Genomic DNA, 8,754 nt, shown 5'->3' on the forward strand with positions numbered 1-8,754 from the left:
TGTACACCTCTATAGATCACAATAGAGGAACACAAGCAATAGAGAGGTGGTTACAAGTTGAGAAGGTATCTAGCAATGGGAGAGAATTCATATTAGATCTATTGAGTATTATTTTAATGCGTAATTATTTTATGTTTGGTGACCGTTACTACTGGCAATGGCAAGGTACAGCTATGGGAGCCAATATGGCCCCCGCATATGCAAATTTGGTAATTGGTGCCATGGAGGAGGACCTCATCTATGTATCCCACTTTAGACATGTGTTGGTGTGTTGGAGGTACATAGATGATGTCTTCCTCCTATGGAAGGGCACCCAAGATGAGCTTACTCAGTTTCATGAATGTATTAATACATTGGCTGAAACAATCAAATTTACATTGTCTTCAAATGAAACTTTGCAGTTTCTTGATGTGTTAGTGGAATTTAGAGGTGGGGAATTAACAACCACTCTTTATGTGAAGGAAACTGATCGTAACAATTTATTACTTTTTAACAGCCAAGACCCATGTAATATGATCAAATCTATTCCACGTAGCCAAATGATGAGAGTAAAACGAATAGTCAAGGATGAAAATCAAGTTAATGGTCATGGATGATATGAAGAAACTTAAAAGTGGGGGATATCCTAGAAAACTTTTGGAATGTACAAAAATTGAAGTTAATAAACTAAAGAGACTTGATTGATTAGAAAATAAAAACTCTAGGGGTGAAATGAATCGGGTTCTATTTGTCTCAACTTTTGCGGAAGAAAGTGGGGAGGTTGCAAAAATTATAAGGAAACATTGGGGTATGTTGAATAGGTGTCTCCCCAATGTGAAAGAATTTCAAAATCCACCACTTTTTTCTTACATGAAAAATAAAAATATAAAAAATGTTCTTATTAAAGCAGATGTGGGCCCATTATTAAAAAATCTTCAACAAACTTTTTTGACAGGAAGAGAAAGAAAGGGATGCTATCCTTGTTTAGCTTGTGCCAATTGTCCTATTGTTTTTTCACATCCCATTACACAAAAAGAGTATAGAATAAAACATTTCATTACGTGTAATTCAGAATATGTTATATACTTGATGCAATGCCCTTGCAATTTATGGTATATTGGGGAAACCACGTGCGATTTTAAAACGCGCATTAATCAACATAGATACACTATAAGAAAGAAGAGGATGGATCTACCAGTCCCCAAACATTTTGTAGAGTTAAAACATACAGAAAAGCGTCTGAGATTGAGAATACTAGATATGGTACCAGTACAGAGAAGATGGGGAGACAGGGAGCGTATGCTGGAACGAAAAGAACTAAAGTGGATATATTAATTAAATTCATTAAAACCTATGGGGTTGAATGTTGATTTTCAGATACACCCTGTCTTTTAATCCCTGAAATACTGTCTTTATATGCTTGACTCATCTAAACAGTGCAGAAAGATTTGTTATATTTTCATATATGAAGGATAATAATTTTTCTATTTGCCACGACAGCACCCACTGAGAGAGGGGATCCGCCCCTAGGAACAGGAAACCTACAGAGAGATAAAAGGGGTGGTCCCCCTCGCTCCCACAGTTGGTTTCCTGTTCCTAACGAACCTGTGGAGAGAAGAGGATACCTGGGCTGTGATGCCACCTGTGCGGTTGCTGGCAGGGGCTCCAGCACCAGAAGTAGCGTCGGGGGACTCCTGGGTCCAGAGCCCCACCGGTGTACAATATGACATCCCCTAAGGAGACCGCTGTACCCCTTTGGAGAATATAGCAGCAGCATCAGCGCGCAGTAGCCACAGTGGACACTCTAAACAGAGCGAATCCTCAACTAGAAGTGGAAAAGACAGAAAATCTGGTCGCTCCACATCTCAGCCTGTGCCTTCACCTCCGCAAACGGTATCATATTGACAGAAGCTTCACAGGGTGAGTGTTATTGTCCCATCTATTAAGCTAATATCCCCCCTTCTTTCGGTATACCCTAGGCGAAAAGATCTGAAAAATCTAAACATAGAGAATGCGCCCTGTGTTCCCAGCACCTTCCGGACAGCTACCCCAAAAGGATGTGCCTAATATGCATTGGACATACCATACAGGAGGAGTCCTCTATAAGGACAGAGGATATCAGACTAATGATTATAGAAGAATTGCAGACCCTGAGGGGATCAGGTAGTGTTACGAAAATGGGGTCCACCAGGGGATATGACTCCCCGAGATCAGAGCGTCCCTCGGATACTGATGAGGCAGACTCAGATTCCTCCCGAGAATCTCTTTCTTCGGAAGGTGATCATTATACATGTTTTCCAACCGAGGGTATCAGCAATCTTGTTAAATCAGTCCGGGAGACCATGGGTCTTACGGACACTAAAGACCCAAAAACCCTTCAGGACATTATGTTTGCGAGTCTCTCTGAGAAAAAGAGACGAGCGTTCCCAGTAAATCCAGCGGTGAAAGAGATAATTAAAAAGGAATGGGAGTAACAAGGACAAAAAGGCTTCCCGTTAACATCAAAAAGACGTTATCCCCTTGATGACGAAGATCTGACCACATAGGCAAAAGCCCCAAAAGTGGATGCAGCCATGGCTTCCACATCAAGGCGATCCTTGATACCAGTGGAAGACTCAGGGACCTTACAGGACCCCCTAGATCATAAAGCAAATTCACTTGTAAAAAGGTCTTGGGAATCATGTGCAGGAGCATTCAAACTGGCCATATCAGCTACATGCACGGCTAGATCTATGGTAGTATGGCTAAACAATCTGGAAGAAGGCATAAAAAGCGTCCTATCCAGAGAAAAATTAATGTCCTCCATCCTTTTGATCAGAGGCGCGGCAGCCTTCTTGGCGGACACTTCAGCCGATTCCATACGCTTGGTGGCCAAGTCAGCAGGACTAACCAATGTGGCACGTCGAACCCTATGGTTAAAAGGATGGAAGGGCGAAGCAGCAAACCAAATCCAGGCTCTACAGCCTGCCATGCCAGGGTGAGTACCTGATTGGCACAAAATTGGATGAGATTCTCACCAAAGCGGGTGAAAGGAAGAAGAGGTTTCCTAATACTTACATTCCATCCTATAGGAAAGCCTTCCAAAAACCTGCATTTAACAGGAGAAAGGATTATAGAAACCAGGACCGCTGGCCCCACAAAGAAACCAAACAAAAGGATGCCTTGTTCGGTAGACGTCCCTTCAGAACTGAAGATAAGCCACGTTAATTCTGACCTACCAGTGGGTGGCAGGCTATCTTTTTTCTACCAACAATGGAAGGGGATAACATCCATCTCATGGGCCATTAGCCTTGTGTCATCCGGCTTAAAATTAATATTTGCTCGGGTCCCCCAGGACTCCTTCCTGTTGACTTCTCTAAACTCCCAATCTCAACAGGAGGCTTTAGAGCTGGAAATAAGAAGTCTATTATCCAAACCAGTTCTAGTGGAAGTTCCGGGACACTAAAGAAAGAAAGGTTTCTACTCCCCTCTGTTTCTGGTATCAAAATCAGATAGTTCATATAGGACCATTATAAACCTGAAAAAAATTGAATGTATTTTTGGAAAACCAAGCATTCAAAATGGAGTCCATCCGATCAACCATTAAACCTTTATTTCCCAGGTGCTTTATGTCGGTCCTCGACCTCAAAGATGCGTATTACCATCTGCCGATATGTAGCAAGCACCAGCAATAGCTCCGCATGGCAGTCATGTTGGAAGGTCAGGTGTGTCATCTCCAGTACACAGCAATGCCCTTCGGGCTATCCATAGCTCCCAGAGTCTTCACCAAACTGATGTCAGAGGTGATGTCGTATTTGAGATTGAAAGACACTCTTATAATCCCATACCTAGACAACCTACTAGTAGTAGAAATTCTGCCTCAATGTCAGCAAAGTCTAGTTAACGTAATCTCATCTTTACAGGATTTGGGATGGCTAATCAATTGGGAAAAGTCCAGACTGCGCCCGATAACCTGCCAAACATTTCTGGGCCTTCTTCTAGACTCCATAAGTCAGAGGTGCCTTCTCCCAGGAGAAAAACAATTAACAATAATTAATAAAGTAGAGTCAGTAGTCAACAACCCCACAATATCCCTTAGACCAGGGGTCCCCAACCGCTGGTCCGCGGCCCAGCACCGGGCCGCTGCAGTGCCCTTGCCGGTCCGCGGACACAAGGGGAGCCAGGGGCGGTCAGTGGCATAGCGGGGGGCTGGGGCGGCGCGCAGCAGTTCTTAGCGGCGGCCAGGGAGTCCGCTGCCTGCAAGAGGGAATAGCAGGAGCGGAGCTGCAAGGACCCGTCCACTGCGTCCAGCTTCCTGCCCGCCGCCCGCGCTTCCTGTCTCTGACTGACACAGAGAGGAGCGCGGCCGCTGCTGTGTCAGAGCGAGGAAGCGCGGGCGGCGGGCAGGTGAGAGGAGAGAGATGGTGTGTGTGTGTATGTATAATGTGTGTGTATGTATGTCTGTCTGTGTGTGTACATGTGTGTGTGTGTGTGTGTGTGTGTGTATGTGTGTTGGTCTGTGTTTGTGTAGCCTGGCCCTGGAGGAGATGGGGACATGAGGAGAAGACCATGAGGGGAGTGATGGAGAGACGGCAGTGATGGGGTGAAGGCAATGATGGAGAGATGGCAGTGATGGGGTGAAGGCAATGATGGGGAGAAGGGAGTGATGGGGTGAAGGCAATGATGGGGAGACAGCAGTGATGGGGTGAAGGCAATGATGGAGAGACAGCAGTGATGGGGTGAAGGCAATGATGGGGAGAAGGGAGTGATGGGGTGAAGGCAATGATGGGGAGAAGGGAGTGATGGGGTGAAGGCAATGATGGGGAGAAGGGAGTGATGGGGTGAAGGCAATGATGGAGAGACGGCAGTGATGGGGTGAAGGCAATGATGGAGAGACGGCAGTGATGGGGTGAAGGCAATGATGGGGAGAAGGGAGTGATGGGGTGAAGGCAATGATGGAGAGACGGCAGTGATGGGGTGAAGGCAATGATGGGGAGAAGGGGGTGATGGGGTGAAGGCAATGATGGGGAGAAGGGAGTGATGGGGTGAAGGCAATGATGGAGAGACGGCAGTGATGGGGTGAAGGCAATGATGGAGAGACGGCAGTGATGGGGTGAAGGCAATGATGTGGAGAAGGGAGTGATGGGGTGAAGGCAATGATGGAGAGATGGCAGTGATGGGGTGAAGGCAATGATGGGGAGAAGGGAGTGATGGGGTGAAGGCAATGATGGGGAGACAGCATTGATGGGGTGAAGGCAATGATGGAGAGACGGCAGTGATGGGGTGAAGGCAATGATGGGGAGAAGGGAGTGATGGGGTGAAGGCAATGATGGGGAGAAGGGAGTGATGGGGTGAAGGCAATGATGGAGAGACGGCAGTGATGGGGTGAAGGCAATGATGGAGAGATGGCAGTGATGGGGTGAAGGCAATGATGGGGAGAAGGGAGTGATGGGGTGAAGGCAATGATGGGGAGACAGCAGTGATGGGGTGAAGGCAATGATGGAGAGATGGCAGTGATGGGGTGAAGGCAATGATGGGGAGAAGGGAGTGATGGGGTGAAGGCAATGATGGGGAGAAGGGAGTGATGGGGTGAAGGCAATGATGGAGAGACGGCAGTGATGGGGTGAAGGCAATGATGGAGAGACGGCAGTGATGGGGTGAAGGCAATGATGGGGAGAAGGGAGTGATGGGGTGAAGGCAATGATGGAGAGACGGCAGTGATGGGGTGAAGGCAATGATGGGGAGAAGGGGGTGATGGGGTGAAGGCAATGATGGGGTGAAGGCAATGATGGAGAGACGGCAGTGATGGGGTGAAGGCAATGATGGAGAGACGGCAGTGATGGGGTGAAGGCAATGATGGGGAGAAGGGAGTGATGGGGTGAAGGCAATGATGGAGAGATGGCAGTGATGGGGTGAAGGCAATGATGGGGAGAAGGGAGTGATGGGGTGAAGGCAATGATGGGGAGACAGCAGTGATGGGGTGAAGGCAATGATGGAGAGACGGCAGTGATGGGGTGAAGGCAATGATGGGGAGAAGGGAGTGATGGGGTGAAGGCAATGATGGGGAGAAGGGAGTGATGGGGTGAAGGCAATGATGGGGAGAAGGGAGTGATGGGGTGAAGGCAATGATGGAGAGACGGCAGTGATGGGGTGAAGGCAATGATGGAGAGACGGCAGTGATGGGGTGAAGGCAATGATGGGGAGAAGGGAGTGATGGGGTGAAGGCAATGATGGAGAGACGGCAGTGATGGGGTGAAGGCAATGATGGGGAGAAGGGGGTGATGGAGCACTTATTCAAAACCTATGGTGAGTTGAGTCACATTATAAATGTTATTTAATTATAAGTATGCACTGCTACACTACAACCGTGTCCATAGCCCCGCCCCCTTATGACCAAAGCCCCGCCCCTGCCACACCTCCATCCCCGCCCTGCCAGGCCATGGAAGAATGGTCTTGCTTGAAACCGGTCCCTGGTGCAAAAAAGGTTGGGGACCACTGCCTTAGACAAGCTATGTCTCTTCTGGGTTCTTTAACATCATGTAATACAGCAGTTCCATGGGCCCAGTTCCATGGTAGAAAACTATGAAGCACCATCCTGCAGGAGGAAGGGAGGTTATGGGGTCATATAGAAGGAATTATATCCCTATCAGCAGAAGTAGTGGAGTCCCTGACTTGGTGGCTACAGCCAAACCATCTCTCAGGAGGGGTCCCATGGGTAATAAAACCCTCAAAAATAGTCTTCACGAACGCCAGTCCGACGGGATGGGGAGCTCATTTAGGAGAACAAGTAGTTCAGTACTCAAGCGTCGTTTTGGCCCAAGCGACCATGGTTTTCCTGGCTCAGTGCCATGTCAATCTCAGACCCATGGATTCTCCCTTGGGATCGAGACCTGCTGTCCCAGGGGCCCTTCTACCACCCTCACGTGAAGGGTTTGCGACTGACAGCCTGGAATTTGAGAGGCAATTACTGAGGCTAAGAGGTTTCTCAGTGAACCTAACTGATACCCTCTTGCAAAGCAGGAAAGAGGCCACCACCAAGATTTATGTAAGAGTGTGGAGAAAATTCCTTAGTCTCCACGCACTGACCTTTTCCAAAAAAGTGCCCATTCCTACTATTTTAGAATTCCTACACAAGGGGCGTGAGTTAGGTCTTTCGGTCAACACCTTAAAAGTACAAATATCAGCTCTAGGAGCCCTATATAATTACAATGTTGCAGGAGACAAATGGGTGACTCGCTTTGTTTCGGCGTGTCAAAGGTCAGACCCGGTGCATATTCCCCAGATGTCACATTGGGATCTCAATGTAGTACTAGATGCCTTGACAGGAGTCCCATTTGAACCACTTCATTCAGCCCCGATAAAATATGTTTCCTTTAAAACAGCCCTTTTGGTGGCCCTAGTGTCAGCAAGAAGGGTAAGTAGGCCTTGTCAATAGATCCCCCCTTTCTATCAATATTTCAAGATAAAATAGTTCTGAAGATGGACCCTTCTTACCTGCCTAAAGTGTCCACTAGATTCCATAGGTCCCAAGAGATTTTCCTTCCCTCCTTTTATAATAATCCCACAAACCAGGAGGAATAAAGATATCACACACTACATGTGAAAAGAGCCATAGTAACATATTTAGATAGGACTAGATCCTGGAGGAAGTGCAGGGCTCTCTTTGTCTCTTTCCAGGGTTATAAGAAGGGATCTGGAATCACGAAGGGTACACTATCCCGGTGGATTAGAGACACAATAAGTCTGGCATACTCAACGAAAGGGGAGAACCCGCCTCAAGGCGTGAAAACACATTTCGCTCAAGCAGTTGCAGCATCCTGGGCTGAAAGAGCGGATGTCCCCATCAAACTCATATGTAAAGCCACAACCTGGTCTTCGCCTTCCACTTTTTACAGTCACTATAGACTTATCTTTCTCTACCGACTTAAGGACCCGTTACATTTAGCGATGCACCAGCGATCCCGACCACGATGCGACCTGGTAAGGATCGCTGGTGCATCGCTAAATGGTCGCTAGTGAGCTGCCAAACAGGCAGATCTCACCAGCGACGCAGCAGCGATCGTTACCTGTCAGACGCGGTGATGATGACGTCCTCCGCCCACGTCCACGCGTCGCTTGTCGGCGCCAGCAGGAAGCCGTCGATGAGAAACGGCCCAGGACGTTTTCTCGCGCGATCAGTGATAGCCAGCAGGGGAGCCGGTCGGAGGTAAGTATCACATGTAGCGATATCGCTAGCAATATCGCTGCTGTGTCACAAAATCGGTGACGCTTTAGCGATATTGTTAGCGATATCGCTATGTGTGAAGCCCCCTTTAGTTTTTGGTAGATCAATCCTTGACACGGTGGTCCCACCCAGGTGATTGTCTCTGGAAATCTCTCAGTGGGTGCTGTCGTGGCGAAGAGAAAAAAACGGATTACTTACCGGTAATGCTCTTTTATAGAGTCCACGACAACACCCACTCACTTCCCTCCCTTAGGCTGTGTGCACACGCTGCAGATTCTGCTGCGGTTCCACAGCGGATTTGGCCGCTGCGGACCCGCAGCAGTTTTAGCTGCGGTGTACAGTACCATTCAAATGAATGGAAAAAAAAAAAACCGCTGTGTAGACGGTGCAGATTTTTCCGCGCGGTTTTCCTGCGGTTTTGAAACCGCAGAAAGAATTGACATGTCAATTCTTTCTGCGGAATCCGCAGCGCTTTCCTATCTCCACCATTGTGGAGATGGTGAAGCCGCAGGCTAATCCGCAGATAAACCGCAGGTCTTTTGACCTGCGGATTTATCTGCGGATTTTGCAAA

Source organism: Dendrobates tinctorius, unplaced genomic scaffold (genome assembly GCF_039654945.1).
Source record: "Dendrobates tinctorius isolate UK_male_01 unplaced genomic scaffold, ASM3965494v1 ptg000294l, whole genome shotgun sequence".
In the NCBI taxonomy this organism is placed as follows: Eukaryota; Metazoa; Chordata; class Amphibia; order Anura; family Dendrobatidae; genus Dendrobates; species Dendrobates tinctorius.